We start from the raw sequence: 21297 nt of genomic DNA, 5'->3' as shown, positions 1-21297 counted from the left end.
GATAAACCTCTAGAAATTCTAATTAGGATAAAAGAGAAGATACACACTACTAATATCAGGAATACTGGAGATGATACCCCTAAAGACTCTCTATATAGTAAAAGGATAAGGAATTTTGTGAACAACTTTATGCCAAAAAATTTGACAACTTAGATGAAATAGTCAAATTCACTGAAAGACAAAACCTACCCAAGCTCACCTAAGAAGGATTAGTTAATAAGAATAGCCCCCATCTATTAAAGAAATTGAGTTTTTGGCTAAAAGTCTTCCCACAAAGAAAACTCCTGGCCCAGATGGTTTCCCCAGTGAATTCTACCAAACATCTAAGGAAGAGATAATATTAATTCTACATAAACTTTTCTAGAAAATTAAAGAGGAAGAAATATTTCCAAACTCATTCTTTGAGGCAAGCATTACTCCAACAGCAAATCACACAAAGATATTAAAGGAGCAGTGCAGACCAATATCCCTTATGAATAGAAATGCAAGAACTTCTAAATAAAATTTCAGCAAATCCAACAATATTTTAAAACAATAATACTTCATGACCAAGTGAGATATATCTAAAGCATGCAAGGCTGCTTTAACATTTGAAATTAGTCAGTATAATTCACTATATTAAAAAACTAAAAAAAAAAGGCCACATAATCAGCTCAATAAACACAGAAAAATCATTCAACAAAATCCAAAATTTATTCCTAATAAAAACTTTTAGCAAACTAGAAATTGAAGAGAACTTGCTGAACCTGACAAAGGGCTTCTAAGGATACCTACTGTTAATGTCACACTTAATGATGAAAGACTAGCTACTTTACCCCTAAAATCAGGAACAAGACAAAAATGTCTGTTCTCACTATATCCAATGTTGTACTGGAGTTCTAGATGGTACAGTAAGACTAGGAAAACAAAGAAAAGGCATACAGATTGGAAAGGAAAGAGTAAAACTGTCTTTATTCACAGACAATATGATTGCCTATGTAGAAAATTTACTGAAACCTACAAAAAAGCTACTAGAGCTAGTAAGTGCATTTAGCAAGGTTGCAGGGCACAAGATCAATATACAAAACTCAACTGCATTTCTATATACTAACAATGAACAACCAGAAATTGAAATTAAAATACTCTTTTTATAGCATTAAAAATGTTAAATTCTTAGGGATAAATCTGACAAAAGATGGGAAAGATACGTATGCTGAAAACTACAAAGTATTGCTGAAAAAAATTAAACAGCTAAATAAATAAAGAGATAGTGCAAGGGGACTTCCCTGGTGGTGCAGTGGTTAAGAATCTGCCTGCCAATGCAGGGGACATGGGTTCGATTGCTGGTCCACGAAGATCCCACATGCCACAGAGCAACTAAGCCCATGTGCCACAACTACTGAGCCTGTGCTCTAGAGCCCGCAAGCCACAACTACTGAGCCCATGAGCCACAACTACTGAGCCCACGTGCCATGACTACTGAAGCCCACACACCTAGAGCCTGTGCTCCACAACAAGAGAAGCCACCACAATGAGAAGCCCACGCACTGCAAAGAAGAGTAGCTCCCGCTCACCGCAACTAGAGAAAGCCCGCATGCAGCAATGAAGACCCAACACAACCATAAATAAATAAATAAATAAAATTGATTCTAAAAAAAGTGATAGTGCAGGGATTTGAAAACCCAATATTGATAAAATGTCAATTCTCCCCAATTTTATCACTGTAATAGCAATGAAGATCCAGCAGGCTTTTTTTTGCAAAAATTGACAAAATTATTCTATAGTGCATATGAAATGGAAAAAAAAAAAAAGACTAGAATAGCCAAAACAACTTTGAAAAAGAACAAAATTGGAAAGCTAATGCTATCTGATTTCAAGACTTGTTATAAAGCTGTAGTAATCAAAACAATGTGGTATCACTATAAAAATAGCAAATAGAGTGATAAAGCAGAATAGATCCATACATATATAAACAATGGATTTTTAAATATAGACTTCATTATTAGAAGAAAAATTGAGAAGATGTACATAGAGTTCTCATATGCCCCTCATCAAGTTTCCCCTACTATTAACATCATACATTAGTATAATATATTTGTTATAATCAATGAACCAATACTGATACATTGTTATTAATTAAAGTCCATAGTTTATTCAGACTTTCTTAGTGTTAACCAACAACTTTTTGTGCTCCAGTATCCTATGCACATTACATTTAGTTGTTATGTCTCCATAGACTCCTCTTAGCTGTGACACTTTCTCAGACTTTCCTTGTTTTTGACTACCCTGACAATTTTGAGGAGTACTGGTTGAGTATTTTGTAGAATATCCCTCATTTGGGATTCATCTGACGTTTTTATAATTAGACTGGAGTATGTGTTTGGAGAAGGAAGATTTTAGAGATACAGTGCCATTCTCATCATAGCCTAACAAAGGTATATACTATCAATATGATTTATCTGTTCAAGTTAACTTTGATCACACGGCTGAGATAGTGTCTGTCACTTTTTTCCACTGTAAAATTATTCTCCCCCACACACAACTTTCTATACTATACTCTTCAGAAAGATGTCACTCTACACAGCCCACACTTAATAAGTGGGAAGTTATGCTCCACTTCCTTAAAGGTGGAATAGATACATAAATTATTTGAAATTCTTCTACAAGAGGGATTTTTCTCTTCTCCCCCATTTATTTATTCAGTCATTTATATCAGTATAGGCTCATGGATATTTATTTTATATTTTGGGTTATAATCCAATACTACTTTATTTATATACTGTTGCTTAAATTTTTCAAGTTGGCCATTGGGAGCTCTGTCAGTTGGCTGTTATGTTCTTTGGACAAACCCCCATCAATATAGGACTGTCTCTTTTCAGTACTTCCTTACTTTCTGGTGCTACAAAATGCTCTAAGTTCATCTTGTATATTACCTGCCACAGTCCCAAAACCAGCCCAGGAGTCCTAGGTCCTTTTATTGAAGAATGATATTAAAAACCAAGATCTGGGCACTAGGTGTGCTCACTGCTATAGGAATTAACAAGTAATTTTAACAAAGGTACAAAGGTAATTCAGTGGAGAAAGCAGTCTTTCAGCAAATGATGGTAAAACAACTGGATATTCATATGCAAAAAAACGATGTTGGATCCATGCCTTGCACCATATACAATAATTACCTTGGGGGTTTTCAAGATGGCAGAGGAGTAGGAGGACGTGGAGTTCATCTCTCTCCACAAACGCATCAAGAATACATCTACAGATGGAACAAATCTCACAGAGCACCAGCTGAACACTAGCAGAAGACCTTGGGCACTGGAAAGGACAATAAAGATCCCCACATAACCAGGTAGGATGAAAGAAAGAAGGAAGAAAGAAGAGGAGAAGAAGCGGGACAGGAACTGTGCCCCTGGGGGGAGCTGAAGCAGAGGAGAGGGTCCCGCATCCGGGGAAACCCCCTCACCGATGGGGAAATTGGGTGGGGCAGAAGGGAAGCATCTGAAGCTATTGGAGGAGGGTGAAATGGCCGGTCTGCGGCAGACAGGATAGAGTGAGAACTACACAGACAGTCTGCGCCACGGCCCTGCATGCCCTGGACTGGGATGTGTGTCTGCTGGTGTGCACAGGAGCTGGAGCATGGGGATTGGAGAGCAAACCTGGGAGGACAACTTCTGTTGGGTGACAAGAAGACAGCCTGAGGGGATGGGAGGGAGGAAATCTACAACCGGCATTCACCTGTGGAGGAAACCCGGACTGCCATGGAAGCAAGGCGCCACTGTTTTATGATGTGCAGAGGGTGGAGCCGACATTACAGCCTCTCTTCCCTCACACACCAGCCCCTGCCCCCCCCAGATGCTAGGAAAGGGTCCCGCCAGGGTTGGCCCTCATGTGCCTGCCGCCAGGCACTAGAATAGGCTTGACTAGGGCTGGATCTCTCATGCCCATGGCCACCGGCTTCCCCATGCACCTGTTGCTGCTGCGGCTCCTGTAACCCAGGCAGCTGTGCTGCCTCCGTGCCCTGTCTTCACCGGGGCAGACCTGAGTGCTCCAGGGCAGCCTCCAGAGCAGACTCCTGGGGGTGACCCACACTCAGAGGTGAGGCTAAAACCACAGCTGAGCCCCAGGAGTGGGGCGACTAAGGAAGAGGAACAAATATCTTTCCATCAGCTGCACAAACTGCAGATTAAATCCCCGCGATCAGCTTGGTAGACCCTGCGTCTATGGAATATCTGAATGGACAATGTGTTCCCACAAATGAAACCAGTATAGCTCTGGCAGCTGTGGACTTCGGGGGCAAGCACATGTGGGAGTTGGGCCAGATCAGAGTCTGAGCTGCCCCAACAGTACCCAAAGCGGGTCCAGAGGCCAACCTAGAGGCATTAGAGGGCCTCCTGGGGAGGTGGAGGTGGGCTGTGGCTCACAGTGGGGGCAAGAACACTGACACTTGAGACCCCAGGAAAATATTATTATTACTATTATTTTTATTATGTTTTGATTCATTCTGTTGTTGGGTTTGGTTTTTTTAATTATTTTAAATTTTATTTAGTTTTTTGGGGGTTTTTGGTTTGTTTGGGTTTCTTCTTTTTGTTTTATTTTCTTTTTTTAATTTTTTCAATATTGTTTTTAATATTTCTATTTGTACTTTGCTTTTTCGTTGTTCTGTGTTTTTTCCTTTTTTTAAATCGTTTTTGTGTGTTTGTTTTGTTTTCTTTGCTTTATTCTTTTGTTTGCATTTGCTTCGGTTTTGTGTTTTGTATTTTTGTTAGTTTTGTCTTTAATCTTTTGATTTCATTTCTGGGTTCCTTTGTTTGTCTGGTTGTTCTCTTCTTTTTTGTTTTCTTTGGTTTTGTTTTTGTTTCTTTTGGGTCTGTGTGTGTGTTTCTTTGATTTCTTTTCTGTTTGGTTGGTTCTGTTTTACCATTTGGGGTTTTGTTTGTCTTTTTTTTTGTTTTTGTTTTTGTTTTTGCTGTTGTTGCTGTTTGTTTGTTTCTGTCTTTGCTATTTGTCTTGGGATTTGTTTCTCTGTTTGTTTTCATTTGTTTTCTTCCCCACCCCTTTTTTATCCCTTTATTGCCATGACATGAGGTTTGTGGGGTCTTGGATCCCCAGCAAGGGGTTGGGCCTGAGCCTCTGGAGTGGGAGTGCCGAGTCCAGGATGCTGGATCGCCAGAGAATTCCCAGCCCCTGGGAATATTAATCAGTGATAGCTCTCCTGAAGGTCTTCATTTCAAATCCAAGACCCAGCTCTACCCACCTGCCACACCTCATGCCAAAAAACAAGCAAGACAGGAACACAAACCCACCCATCAGCAGACAGGCTGCCTAAAACTGTACTAAGCTCACAGACACCTCAAAACACAACACCTGACATGGCCCTGCCCATCAGAGGGACAAGTACCAGCTCCACCCACCAGAATGCAGGCACCAGTCCCTCCCACCAGGAAGCCTACAGAAGCCACTGGACCAACCTCACCCACTGGGAATGGACACCAGAAGCAAGAGGAAAAACGACTCTGAAGCCTGCAGAAAGGAGACTTCAAACACAGTAAACTAGACAAAAAGAGAAGACAGAGAAATATGTTGCAGATGAAGGAGCAAGGCAAAACCCCATAAAACCGAATAAATGAAGAGGAAGTAGGCAGTATACCTGAAAAAGAATTCATAGTAATGATAGTAAAGTTGATCCAAAATTTTGGAAAGAGAATGGAGGCACGGATCGAGAAAATACAAGAAAGGTTTAATGAGGACCTAGAAGAACTACAGAACAAACAAACAGTGATGAACAACACAATAACTGAAATTAAAAATTGACTAGTAGAAATCAATAGCAGAATAACTGAGACAGAAGAATAGATAAGTGACCTGGAAGATAGAATGTTAGAAATAACTTCCACAGAGCAGAATAAAAAAAAAGAAAAAAGGAATGAAAAGAAATGAGGACAATCTCAGAGACCTCTGGGTCCCAGAAGAAGAAGAGAAAGAGAAAGGGTCTGAGAAAATATTTGAAGAGATTATAGTCAAAAACTTCCCTTACATGGGAAAGGAAATAGTCAATCAAGTCCAGGAAGTGCAGAGAGTCCCACACAGGATAAACCCAAAAAGAAACAGGCCGAGACACATATTAATCAAACTAATAAAAATTAAATACAAAGAAAAAATATTAAAAGCAGCAAGGCAAAAGCAACAAATAACATAAAGGGACTCCCCATAACATTATCAGCTGATTTTTCAACAGAAACTCTACAAGCCAGAAGGGAGTGGCAGGATATATTTAAAGTGATGAAAGGGGAAAACCTACAACAAAGATTACACTACCTAGCAAGGATCTCATTCAGATTTGATGGAGAAATCAAAAGCTTTACAAACAAGCAAAAGCTAAGACAATTCAGCACCACCAGACCAGCTTTACAACAAATGCTAAAGGAACTTCTCTAGGCAGGAAACACAAACGGAGAAAAAGATCGACAAAAACAAACCCAAAATAATTAAGAAAATGGTAATAGGAACATATATATCGATAAGTACTTTAAAGGTAAATGGATTAAATGCTCCAACCAAAAGACACAAACTGGCTTTACAAAAACAAGACTCATATATATGCTGTCTACAAGAGACCCACTTCAGATCTAGGGACACATACAGACTGAAAGTGAGGGGAAGGAAAAGGTATTCCATGCAAATGGAAATCGAAAGAAAGCTGGAGTAGCAATACTCATATCAGACAAAATAGACTTTAAAATAAAGACTATTACAAGAGACAAGGAAGGACATTAAATAATGATCAAGGGATCAATCCAAGAAGAAGATATAGCAATTGTAAATGTTTATGCACCCAACATAGGAGCACCTCAATACATATGGGAAATGCTAACAGCCATAAAAGGGGAAATCTACAGTAACACAATAATAGTGGGGGACTTTAACATTCCACTTACACCCTTTAACATTCCACTTACACCAATGGATAGATCATCCAGACAGAAAATTAATAATGAAACATAAGCCTTAAATGACACATTAGACCAGATAGGCTTAGTTGATATTTATAGGACATTCCATCCAAAAACAGCAGATTACACTTTCTTCTCAGGTGCACATGGAACATTCTCCAGGATAGATCACATCTTGGGTCATGAATCAAGCCTCAATAAATTTAAGAAAATTGAAATCATATCAAGCATCTTTCCCAACCACAATGCTATGAGATTAGAAATAAATTACAGGGAAAAAACTGTAAAAAACACAAACATATGGAGTCTAAACAATATGCTACTAAATAACCAAGAGATCACTGAAGAAATCAAAGAGGACATCAAAAAACACCTAGAAACAAATGACAATGAAAACACGACAACCCAAAACCTATGGGATACAACAAAAGCAGTTCTAAGAGGGAAGATTATAGCAATACAATCCTACCTCAAGAAATAAGAGAAATTGCAAATAAACAACCTAACCTTACACATAAAGCAACTAGAAAAAGAACAAAAAAAAAAATAGTCGAAGGAAAGAAATCATAAAGATCAGAGCAGAAATAAATGAAATAGAAACGAAGAGAACAATAGCAAAGATCAATAAAACTAAAAGCTGGTTCTTTGAGAGGATAAGCAAAATTGATAAACCTTTAGCCAGACTCATCAAGAAAAAAAGGGAGAGGACTCAAATCAATAAAATTAGAAATGAAAAAGGAGAAGTTACAATTGACACCACAGAAATACGAAGGATCATAAGAGACTACTACAAGCAACTCTATGCCAATAAAATGGACAACCTGGAAGAAACGGACAAATTCATAGAAAGGTATAACCTTCCAAGACTGAACCAGGAAGAAATAGAAAATATGAACAGACCAATCACAAGTAATAAAATTGAAACCATGATTAAAAATCTTCCAACAAACAAACGTCCAGGACCAGATGGCTTCACAGGTGAATTCTATCAAACATTTAGAGAAGAGCTAACACCTATTCTTCTCAAACTCTTCCAAAAATTGCAGAGGGCAGAACACTCCCAAACTCATTCTATGAAACTACCATCACCCTGATACCAAAACCAGACAAAGATATCACAAAAAAGAAAAATACAGGGCAGTATTACTGATGAACATAGACACAAAAATCCTCAACAAAATACTAGCCAACCTAATCCAACAGCACATTAAAAGGATCATACAGCATGATCCAGTGGGATATATCCCAGGGATGCAAGGATTCTTCAATATACGCAAATCAGTCAATGTGATACACCATATTAAAAAATTGAAGATAAAAACCATATGATAATCTCAATAAATGCAGAAAAAGCTTTCAGTAAAATTCAACACCCATTTATGATAAGAACTCTACAGCAAGTGGGTATAGAGGGAAGATACCTCAACATAATAAAGGCCATATATGACAAACCCACAGCCAACATCGTTCACAATGGTGAAAAACTGAAACCATTTCCTCTAAGATCAGGAACAAGACAAGGATGTCCACTCTGGCCACTATTATTCAACATAGTTTTGGAAGTCCTAGCCACAGCAATCAGAGAATAAAAAGGAAAAAAAAATCCAAATTGGGAAGGAAGAAGTAAAACTGTCACTCTTCACAGATGACATGATACTATACATAGAAAATTCTAAAGATGCCACCAGAAAATTACTCGAGCTAATTAATGAATTTGGTAAAGTTGCAGGATACAAAATTAATGCGCAGAAATCTCTTGCATTCCTATACACTAACAATGAAAAATCAGAAAGAGAAATTAAGGAAACAATCCCATTTACCACTGCAACAAAAAGAATAAAATACCTAGGAATAAATCTCCCTAAGGAGGCAAAAGACCTGTATGTAGAAAACAATAAGGCACTGTTGAAAGAAATCAATGATGACACAAACAGATGGAGGTATATACCATGTTCTTGGATTGGAAGAACCAATATTGTGGAAATGACTCTACTACCCAAAGCAATCTACAGATTCAATGCAATCCCTAACAAATTACTAGTGGCATTTTTCACAGAACTAGAACAAAAAACTTTACAATTTGTATGGAATCACAAAAGACCACAAATAGCCAAAGCAATTTGATGGCCCAGTGGGTAAGCCTCCATGTTCCCAATGCAGGGTGCCCAGGTTCGATCCCTGGTTGAGGAACTAGATCCAGCATGCCTGCCACAACTAAAAGTTCGCATGCCGTAACTAAGAGCCTGCATGCTGCAACTAAGAAGTCCGCATGCCTCAACTAAGAGTCCTCATGCCACAACAAAGAAATCCGCATGCCTCAACTAAGAGCCCACATGCTGCAACTAAAGATAGCACATGCCGCAACTAAAGATCTCGCATGCCGCAACGAAGATCCCACATGCCACGACTAAGACCTGGCACAGCCAAAAATAAATAATAAGTAAATAAATAATTTTTTAAAAAATAGAAAAACGGAGCTGGAGGAATCAGGCTCCCTGACTTCAGACTATACTACAAAGCTACAGTAATCAAGACAGTATGGTGCTGGCACAAAAACAGAAATATAGATCAATGGTACAGGACAGAAAGCCCAGAGATAAACCCACACACCTATGGTCACCTAATCTATGACAAAGGAGGCAAGAATAAACAATGGAGAAGAGACAGTCTCTTCAATAAGTGGTGCTGGGAAAACTGGACAGCTACATGTAAAAGAGTGAAATTAGAACACTCCCTACACCATACACAAAAATAAATTCAAAATGGATTAAAAACCTAAATGTAAGGCCAGACATTATAAAACTCTTAGAGGAAAACACAGGCAGAACACTCTGACATAATATGCAGCAAGATCCTTTTTGACCCACCTCCTAGAGTAATGGAAATAAAAACAAAAATAAACAACTGGGACCTAATGAAACTTAAAAGCTTTTGCACAGCAAAGGAAACCATAAACAAGACGAAAAGACAACCCTCAGAATGGGAGAAAATATTTGCAAACAAAGCAACTGACAAATGATTAATCTCCAAAATATACAAACAACTCATGCAGCTCAATATCATAAAAACAAAAAACCCAATCAAAAAATGGGCAGAAGGCCTAAATAGACATTTCTCCAAAGAAGACATACAGATGGCCAAGAGGCACGTGAAAAGATGCTCATTATGGCTAATTGTTAGAGGAAGGCAAATCAAAGCTACAGGGAGGTACCACCTCACACTGGTCGAAATGGCCATCATCAAAAAGTCTACAAACAATAAATGCTGGGGAGGGTGTGGAGAAAAGGGAACACTCTTGTGCTGTTGGTGGGAATGTAAATTGATACAGCCACTATGGAGAACAGTATGGAGGTTCCTTAAAAACCTAAAAATAGAATTACCATATGACCCAGCAATCCCACTACTGGGCATGTAGCCAGAGAAAACCATAATTCAAAAAGACACATGCACCCCAATGTTCACTGCAGCGTTATTTACAATAGCCAGGACATGGAAGCAACCTAAATGTCCATCAACAGAGGAATGGATAAAGAAGATGTGGTGCATATATACAATGGAATATTACTCAGCCATTGAAAGGAACGAAATTGGATCATTTGTAGAGACGTGGATGGACCTAGAGACTGTCATACAGAGTGAAGTAGGTCAGAAAAACGAATATCATATACTAACGCATATATGTGGAATCTAAAAAAAAAAAGGTATAGATTGCCTTCTTTGAAAAGCAGAAATAGAGACACAGACGTAGAGAACAAACGTATGGATACCAAGGGGGAAGGGAGGGGTGGGATGAATTGGGAGATGGGGATTGACATATATACACTATTGATTCTATGTACAAAATAGGTAAGTAATGAGAACGTATAGCACAGGGAACTCTACTCAATGCTCTGTGGTGACCTAAATGGGAAGGAAATCCAAAAAACAGGGGATGTATGTATATGTGTAGTTGATTCACTTTGCTGTACAGTAGTAGAAACTAACACAACATTGTAAAGCAACTATACTCCAATAAAAAAAAGAAATTAAAAAAAATTACCTCAGAATCTATCATACACCTAGTAAAACCTGAAACAATAAGACATATAGAAAAAAATAGTAGAAAATCTTTGTGACCTTATGCTAGGCAAAAATTTATTACATGACACATAAAGAAAGATCCATATGAGAATAAATTAATAAAATGGAGTTCACCCAAATTAATGTACTCTGCCCTCTTAAAAATACTATTAGGAGAATGAAAAGACAAACCACAGCTGGAGAAAAAAAATATTTGCAAAGTTTATATCTGATAAAGGACTTCAATGCAGAATATATGTACATTTTTTAAAATACCACTCAATAATAAGAAAACAAACAATTCAATTTTTTAAATGGGCAAAGTATTTGCACACGCTTTGCCAAAATGATATATGGGTAATTAATAAGCACATGAAAAGGAGCTCACCAGCATCTGTCATTAGGGGAATAACAAAATTAAAACCATACCTATTACAATGGATAAAATTTAATGTGTGACCATGCAAAAAGTTGGGAAGGGTGTGGAGGAACTGGTAGAAATGTAAAAGAGTAAAAACTAATTGAAAAACATTTTAGCAATTTCTTAAAAAGTTAAACTGATGTCTACCCTATGATCTAGCCATTCTACTCCTAGGTATTTAACCAAGAGACAAGAAGGTATATGTTCATACAAAGACTCGAATACAAATACTTCTTACTTATCTAAGTCCTGAGCACCAGCCAAAAACCTAGAGCCGTACAGACACAGAAATTGTGAATGGATGAAGAGACCAATGTGTGGACCAAAAGAGAAACAGACTCATGGAAACAGGAACAGATGATGGATGGGTAGGGGATAAATGAATAGATGAACAGATTAGCCAACAAATTGATAGTGAGATGAATGGCGAAATGAATGGACTGAAACAAATGTACAAAAGGATGAAGATGAAGGGATGAATGAGAGATGGACAGGAAAAAAGGGAGATGGATGGATGAACAAATAGACAGAAGCACTGGATGAATGGATGGATGGATGGATGGACAAATAGAGGAAGAGTTCATAAGCATAAGAGTAGATCATTTCTTATTTATCCAGTTGTTGTTCCAGTGCCCACAAAAGGACCAGTCATAAGATGTTAGTTGCTCAATACATATTTTTTGAAGGAATGAGTGAAAGATTGAGGTACGGTGTTATTGTGGAGTTTAGAACTGAGAGTCAGAAGACCTGATTTCCATCTCTATTCATATCCTCAAGTTATCTATGTGAACATGAGCAACTCAACATCTTCAATTTACTCTCCTGTAAAATGGGTAGACTGGATTAAATGATTTCTAAGGTCTTTTCCAAACACTCTTGTGTTCCCTGATTTGAAGCTTCACAATATAAGATAAGCCTATGGGATGGGAGGAGAGGCCACATTAGAGCAAATGTGTGTTTACTTACAACTTGTCCTAATGCAGAGCTGATCCCAGATCTCTGCCAGCAACGGTGGAGAAGAGTTAGCACACTCCAGATGAGATTCTGTTCAAACTGTCTGGCTGAAAGCCTGTGGTGGAAATGAAAGACAGGCTGAGAGGAGAGCCTGAGGGGTAATTAAGAGTGAAAGATGAACCTCCGTAAGGCTGTACCCAGCCCAAGTTGAAAGGAAGGCAGGAAGGGCCAGGCTACACAAAGCCTCCTTGGCTGCTGGCCAAATGCACCCTTTATCCAGAAGGATGGTTGCTTGTTCACAGAGCACGTGTTCTGTCCTGCCAGAGTCTCTCCTAGACTCCTGGTGTGCTCTGGGGTAATAATTGTACTGAGAACGCATCTATCATTAGTTACAGAACAATATGTGCCAGGCACTGTCTATATATCACCTCATCACTTCTCCCAATAACCCTGGGAGGCAGTAATGCTGATCTTCACTTCATAGAGGAGAATAACATAGTAAGTGGCAGATTGAGGACTTGAACCCAGGGCAGTTTGGCTGCCTGTCTGTGGACAGGTGCCCTGGAACTGGTCAGGTAACAATTCAGAGACTTCAGATTTCATTTACTTTTTTAATTTAGGTATTATTTTATAATATATACGTTATTGTTATATTATGACATTATATTGATTTAAGGTATACAATGTAATGATTCAATATTTGTATACATTGCAAAATAATCTCCACAGTAAGTCTAATTAACATCTGTCACCATACATAGTTACAATTATTTTTCTTGTGATAAACTTTTAAGATCCACTCTCTTAGAAACATTCAAATATGCAGTACACTGTTGCTAACTATAGTCACCATGCTGTACATTACAGGACCCACTTATTTTATAACTGAAAGTTTGTACATTTTGACCTTCAGTCATCTCTCCCTCTCCCCCACCCCCTACCTCTGGCAACCACCAATCTGTCCTCTGTATCTATAAGCTTGGTTTGGGGTTTATTTTTTAGATTCCTCATATAAGTGAGATCATATGGTGTTTGTCTTCCTCTATCTGACTTATTTCATTTAGCACAATGCCCTCAAGGTCCATCCATGTTGTGGAAATGGCAATATTTCATTCTTTTCTACGGCTGAATTATATTGTATATATGGTGTGTATATATATATATATATATATATATATCACATTTCTTTATCTATTCATCCATCAATGAACACTTACGTTGTTTCCATATCCTGGCTATTGTAAATAATGCTGCAATGAACATGGGAGTACAGATGCCTTTTTTGAGTTAGCTTTTTCATTTCCTTTGATTAAATACCCAGAAGTCGATTTGCTGCATCACAGACTTCTGACTTCATGCCACACCAACTTGTAGTAACACGTGCTGTGCCTGCTTGGTGCCTTTGCAGTGTGCTTTCACACTGGTTCAAGCCCACAGTGCTGGACCATCACTCCCATTTTGTAGATAGGGACACTCAGACTCACTGACAAGTGAAGTGACCCAACCATGGTCACACAACTTGTTAACGGTGGAAATGGGATTCCATCCCTGGGAACTGGAATGCCAAGCCAGGACTGTTAACTGGTGGATTATTCTGTACCCATGTGGTAGCTGTAGTGGACATCTGTGCATTTTGCATAAACATCAATTCTTCCTCCCTCTGGTGACCTCACTTGAATTTTCTTTAGGGAATCACACCCACCACAGCCCACCATCACCATCTCAGTCCATGTGATTTGGGTGAAATTAATATGCCTTGGATTGCAGAGCACGAATGCAAGATGGAACAGGCCCCAAGTTTTGAACTGGCAGAAGAGCAACTGTTGTTCATCCTAGGATCTGGTGAGCTGCAGTGCACAGACCCCCATGTTCTGCAGCCACTTGGGCCCTTGAGAAATAAACACAGCTGTCAGTAAGAGGCTTCAGCCATGACTAATCCCAGGCCACAGATGGTATAGGGACTCAGAGGTGCCCTGAGATGTGAAGTGTTTGGAAAAAAGAATGTCAGCAAGTACACAGAGCAAGAAGGGAGGGAGGGGACAGTCCAACGCAAATAACACAATTAGGCGTCAGAACAGGAATAAACGCACAGACCAGCACCAACGCCGCCTTCCTTATGTGTCCTTGGCTCTACTGCCCTCTAGTGACCGGACAGGGACCAGCAGGCCGGCTTTAATAGAATTCCAAGTGCTAAAAGAAGGTAAAACTGTTCTACAATGAGGGAGGATCACAGAGCTTGGAGCATGTGAGAGAAACCAGATCCCCTCCTCTCCACCCCTCAGCCACTGGCCTGGTCCAGCCCCTCCTTCAGCTCTCCTCTGTGCTTCTGCAACAGCGTCCTCACTGGTACTTACAAGAATAATAACACAACCTACTGAACGCTGGCTGTAGGCACTGTGCTAAATGCTTACACACATGGTCTCACTGAATTCTTACAACATCCTTTGGAATTGGGTAGTATCCCATTTACAGATGAGAAAACTGAGGCTCATACAAGTAAGGAAACTTAACCAAAGCCACATGACCAACTATAAGCAGAAAAGAGGAGTGACCACTAATGGCGATAAGCTTTTTTGAGGGGGAGGGTGATAAAATGTCCTAAAATTGATTGTGGTAATGGTTGTACAAGTTTGTGAATATATGAAGATCCACTGAATTGTGTGGCATGCACATTAGTTTCCTATTGCAATTTTGACAAATTGCCACAACCAGGTGGCTTTAAACAACACCAATTTATTATTTTACAGTATGGAGGTCAAAAGCTAAAATCAAGGTGTTGGCAGGGCTGTGTTCATTCTGGAAGCCCAGGGAGGAATCCGTTTCCTTGCCTTTTCTAGCTTCTGGAGTCTGCCTGTATCCCCTGGCTCTTGACCCCTTACTGCATCTTCCAAGTGTGTCACTTAAACCTCTAGTTCTAACATCACATTTCCTTTTTCTCTCTCATCCTCCTGCCTCCCTCTTATGAGGACCCTTATTATTACACTGGACCCACCTGAATAATCCAGGATAATATCTCCATCTCCAGATCATTAATTTAATCACACAGCCTAAGTCATATTTACCAGGCAGGGTAACATACTCACAAGTTCCAGGGATCAGGATGTAGACATCTTTGGGGGCCATCATTCAGCATCACACAGTATGTGCATAATAAAGCTGTTATTTTTTTAAGGGAAGGGGAGTGCCTTCTGAACTAAGACCTGAATGCTGAGAAGGACATGGTCTGGGAAGATCAGATCTGGGGAAAGTTCTTCTATGAAACCACTCACTGTATTGTCACCATCTCCATACCAGGCTGTGGGTTCCTGGGGCATAGACTGGCTGATCTTCACATCTGTACCCTCAGGACCAAGCCCAGGCCTGGCACAGGGTGGGTGATGAGTGACTCAGTGAATGGATCTTCTTGCCCTTTCATGTGTTATTTCCCTTCAGTTCACTAAGCCAAACCTTCTCTTCTCTGGTTTCTGCCCATCAGCATCATGACAGCTTTGCCACGAAGCTCCAGACAGATCCCTGTGTTGATGGATAACAATCTTAAAAGACTCCCAAACCTTTATGTTTGTGTGGTTGTGAAGATACATCTAGACTGGGCTGAACCTAAACAGTTGGGATTGTGGACCCACATGCAGGGCATAACATGTGGAAGAACATAACCTTCAAACTAATATACTGACCGGGGGACCCTGGGCAAGTTCCCTAACCTTCCTGAACCTCAGTTTTCATCTATAAAATGGATCCAAAGTACAGCCATCTGATTTTCCCCTCTCTCTTGTACCAGGCCCAGCACTCAGAGGAATCTCAGACATTTGATCAAGGAACAAAGATTCCTTTCTACAAAGAGGGCAGAAGGGCCTCCCCTCTACTGTGTGTTGAACACAGCATCTCCACTGCCATTTTGGAGACACAGTCTATCATAAATGCCCAATAAATCATCATAGGCCTGGTCATCTTCAACCCGAACACCATGGTGATATCTCACTTCAGGAGAGAAATTTTTCTCCAAGTTGACTTTAATTCCCCCTCGGTACAGTTGATGACCAGGTACTAATTGGCCTTTGCCCTGCCCAGATCTCCTTTGGTCCTCAAGGACATCTTGAGATGTTTTGATAGATTCTGTGCTGTATCTGCACCATTGCCTGACCTGTATTCTAGTAACTTTACCAAGAAGGGAAAAGGTGAGTTTAGCAACTTGTTCTTAGCAAACTCAAGGTGGCTCCAATGACCACTGTTCTCTTTAGCTACAGCACCTTTCAAAAACAATTAGTTACCAGAAGAGGAACCTGGTGATGTTTCAGCCAGGTAAATTCTACCCAGTGACTTTGTTGCTATGACACTGCTGGTCAGGTGGGCATATTTTCACACTCTGCCTGCTTCTCCCACGGGGTGAAAGACTGAGGTGATGGATGCTATGACGTTTAAGCATCATGGCTTATGGCTCCATGTAAGCAAAAATTCAAACATATGAACTGCTAGTAAATTTGTAATCATTGTCTGAATATTTTTCAAGTTAGTGTCCCTAAATGCTAACAATGGGTCTTAGTCCCATAAATGGGTACTAAAAAAAATAAGTTTTAAATATTCTTTTGTCCAATTACCACCTCCTTTTTTTTGAAGGCTATACTATCTTACTGACAACTCTACAACTCTCCCTTTTGTACACAGTGTGATTAACCCCGAGGACATGAAAACCTCATAAAGTAAGAAGGTTTATAAAGCACACAAATATAATACTAACACCTATATAACAATAAATATATAAACAATAACAATATAACAATAAACAATATTTATTGAACGTCCACAATGTGCCAGATCCCTTACATATGTCAACTTAGCCATCATAAGTTGCACTATTATTATGTACATTTTAAAGATAAGAAAAATAACGCTGGTGAAGTAATTTGGCCAAATTTTTCCAGAAACAGGATTTCAACCCAGGTCTATCAGACTCTGCCCTACTCATCCAGCCACACTACCAACCAGTCCAAACTGAAATTATCCAGACACCCTCCCTTCCTTTTCTCCCCAAGCCCATCTCACATTCCACCTGATCTTCTCCACATCCCAGGACCCTGCCGCCACCTTGGCTTTGCTCCAACCCCCAGCACGCCTTCTCCCACGCCCTCTGCCCGACATTCACACCCTCCATATTCAAGACTTGCGCTGCGTCCACCTCCTCTCCATCCAGTCCCTTCCCAGAAACCTCAGCTAACAAGAGCTTTACCCACCTCCTGCTCTTCCTTCCCCCGTTCGTACACACAGTCCTGGCTTCTGCTCCATTTGTTCACAGGCGCACATATCCATCATGGGCCCCAACAGATGCCACAGATAGCAGATCTAACATTTCTCCTCTGGACCTCCCACCAGGCCCAGGGTATGTGATGGATAAGTCTCCTCCCTGCACAGCACCTACTCCTGGAATGATGAACTGGCTAGCTCAGCTGTGGCATTTAAAGCTGAGAAACCTGGTGGACTCCATGGCCTGTCTCTGCAGGCAGCCCATGTTTTCATTAAAAGCTGCTCCTGGGAATTCCCTGGCAGTCCAGTGGTTAGGACTTGGCGCTTTCACTGCCAAGGGCCCGGGTTCAATCCCTGGTCCAGGAACTAAGATCCCACAAGCCATGTGGCATGGCCAGAAAAAAGAGTCTTGGTCCTTCTCACAGGGCAGGGATGTATGAAGCATCTCCATGTGCCAGGTGCTGTGCTATATGCTTCACAAACCCTTTATCTCTTTTAATTCTCCTAAAGACCCAAGGAGAAGAGGATTAATCATCCCCACTTTATGGATGAGGAAAGTGAGCTCAGATAAATCACTGCTGGAGCCAGGATTCAAATCCCGTTCTGCTCAAGTGTGAAGCCGCCTTATTTCCAGTGCAGCACAGTGTCGGAGGGAGGAAAGAAGGTGCAACGATACCTACATATGGGATTCCTGAGGGTGCACCGCACTTCCATGTGTACACCCTCTACTCCTTCTAAAGATAGGGCTTACCTCTTAATTCCATCTGTGGGCTTTTCTCCTTCCAATGAAGGTAGACATTTCATGGTCCCTTTTGTGACTAAAATCCTTAGAGAGTAGAAAACAAACATCTCTGAACAGAAAAGAGCTTAAGGGCTACCCCATTTAGTCATTCTAAACGGAGCCCGCCCCAACCAGCTACACACACACACACACACACACACTGCTCTGGGGACTCCCAGAATTGGCCAGTTCCTGATTCCTCTTCTGGTACTCCATACTTCAGTCTCCTGCTGCAGAGAGTTCAGCCTGCTTTCGGTTGATCCTGCTCCTTGAAACTAACTGCTTCTGGCTCGTTGGATGTAACTGTCTCTGGCCAGGACTCTCTCCCGTAGCCTTCCATTTGCCCACACAGGGCCCTCAGCCAGGACCTCCGCCGCACAGCCTTATCCCCACACAGGTTAAGGTGAAGGAAGTAACCCACAAGGTACACACATATACCTCACAACTTAATATTTGGCATGATAAACAAGTTCATCCTTCCCAGATCCAAAGCTACAAACATACTTTGGGAATCAGCAAAAAACTAGGAACAAAGACAACCAAAAAGGAACAGGTTGCATTAGACCCCTTCTGTTCTTTGGATGATACTATAATCGTAACTGTTTCTCAGCCCTGTGTTGCAATGCCTGTGTTGAAATGCCAGTCGACACAGCCATGCAGCATCAGCACAGCCTTTCTCAGCCTTTCCAGGCCAACTCCGGTCTATCCCCTTGTTAACCTCACCACCCCTCCCAATTTACTGGTATTTAGAGGCGAAACTGTAGGATATGCCTGGACTGACCAATTAATAAATGGCCAGATGCGACCGGAAAAACTAGAGAACTAACCAAACCATAAAGTTCTGCTTCCGAGTCACTGGCAGAGCCCCAAGCTCTAAACCCTCTTTCTTACCTGCTCTCTAGGGCTGGACAGCAAGCCATCTAGGACTGTGTAGCCAAGGAAAGATGGTGGTGGAGCATGATCTTACCAATCAGCTAAGCTGCCACAAGCCGGGCCTTCTTCACTGATGTGCGTATTAATAATTTTCCTATTGCAACGGTTGTTCTTTTAGTTAAAAGTAGTGAACCTCTTCCTGTTTAAGTGATCAGTGGCAAAGTTTGCTACTTTTGTTTTTCACACATCTAGAGGAGAAAATAAAAGAACCCCTATTGATGGGGAAGGGATGTTAATAGGTCAAATAATACCTGGACAAAACGCTTTGCATTTGGTCACAATGCCAAGGGAATATTCACAGAAATGGAGCCACAAGCAAACATTAGAATGATGGATACTTGCAAATACTTCCAAGTTTATTCTCATTGACCTTTCTCAGAAACTTTGAGTGCTCCCCAGGCATCTGAAGAGCAATATCCTGCCAACAAAAAGTGGTAGCAAGCTGGTTTGCAACATTCTTCAGGGAAGTTGGGAAGGGGCTGTTCCCTGGAAGGCACAAGTCAGGAATCTAACACTGAACACCTGGGTCCATCTCTCGCTAACCTAGGCCAATAGTCAACTTGTCAGAGCCATGTAAAATGTAAATCTGTAAAATGAGAATGGCAAGACTTGCAGAGACAGAGTAGGTTGTTGCAATAGAAGGCATATAGGTTTTTAGATGAATCTGGATCTGAACGCTGTCATTGAAAAACCTTGAGTTATTTAATTTCCTTGAAACCATAAAATGATGGTAATAACCCAGTTTGAGAGAAAGCTGCTGTGACAACTGGGTAGCAACTTATATAAAGCACTTATTACACTACTTTACATAAAGTACCAGCCTAATAAATGAAAATGCTGTATTAACACTTACTGGCTTTTTGCTTACATTTTGCCTACAATATTGCTAACAACTGTATTGAGTACTTTGCATGATATCATGTCATATTTGCTTTGTCTATCCCTCAAAAGATTTTTATGAAGATAAAGCAAACTAATACATATTTTATATGCAAATATGAGTACAGAAAAAGTCCTGAAAAGATATACACCAAAATGTATTGATAGAGCTATGATTATGGATGATTTTTGTTTTATATTTGCTTACCTGCCTTTTCAAACTTTTCTACAAGTTTCTCTTGTAAAATGTTTCAGTTTTGCATTCTTTTTTATACCAAAATACTTTTTTTGGTTTCTTTGGCTGTGTTGGGTCTTTGTCGCTGCATGAGGGTTTTCTCTAGTTGCAGTGACTGGGGGCTACTCTTCGTTGCAGTGTGTGGTCTTCTCATTCTGGTGGCTACTCTTGTTGCAGAGCACAGGCTCTAGGCATGTGGGCTTCAGTAGTTGTGGCACATGGGCTCAGTAGTTGTGGCTCGTGGACTGTAGAGTGCAGGCTCAGTAGTTGTGGCACATGGGCTTAGTTGCTCCGCGGCATGTGGGATCTTCCCCGATCAGGGCTCAAACCCATGCCCCCAGCACTGGCAGGCGGATTCTTAACCACTGCGCCACTAGGGAAGCCCCTACCAAAATACTTTTTAAAATGATATTGTTCAACATTCACAGAAAGATAGACAATATGAAAAGGCAGAGGGCTATGTACCAGATGAAGGAACAAGAAAAAAAACCAGAAAAACAACTAAATGAAGTGGAGATAGGCAACCTTCCAGAAAAAGAATTCAGAATAATGATAGTGAAGATGATCCAGGACCTCGGAAAAAGAATGGAGGCAAAGATCGAGAAGAGGCAAGAAATGTTTAACAAAGACCTAGAAGAATTAAAGAACAAACAGAGATGAACAATATAATAACTGAAATGAAAACTATACTAGAAGGAATCAAGACCAGAATAACTGAGGCAGAAGAATGGATAAGCGACCTGGAAGACAGAATGGTGGAATTCACTGCTGTGGAACAGAATAAAGAAAAAAGAATGAAAACAAATGAAGACAGCTTAAGAGACCCCTGGGACAACATTAAATGCAACAACATTCACATTATAGGGGTCCC

The 21297-nt window shown here is 40.4% G+C and overlaps 1 long non-coding RNA gene across 1 annotated transcript in view; it reads left to right on the top strand.

Moving 5' to 3' along the window:
- The window catches only part of LOC309959644, a 58524-nt gene extending 39183 nt beyond the window's left edge, over positions 1-19341 (top strand). The window contains exon 3 of the long non-coding RNA XR_014326090.1: positions 19282-19341. This is a non-coding gene — a long non-coding RNA (uncharacterized lncRNA). The remainder of the gene's footprint in view (positions 1-19281) is intronic.
- The last annotated feature ends 1956 nt before the right edge of the window (positions 19342-21297 follow it).

Source organism: Leucopleurus acutus (genome assembly GCF_964270905.1).
Source record: "Leucopleurus acutus genome assembly, chromosome: 3".
Classification (NCBI taxonomy): Eukaryota; Metazoa; Chordata; class Mammalia; order Artiodactyla; family Delphinidae; genus Leucopleurus; species Leucopleurus acutus.
This window is presented reverse-complemented; position numbering and strand designations above follow the sequence as displayed.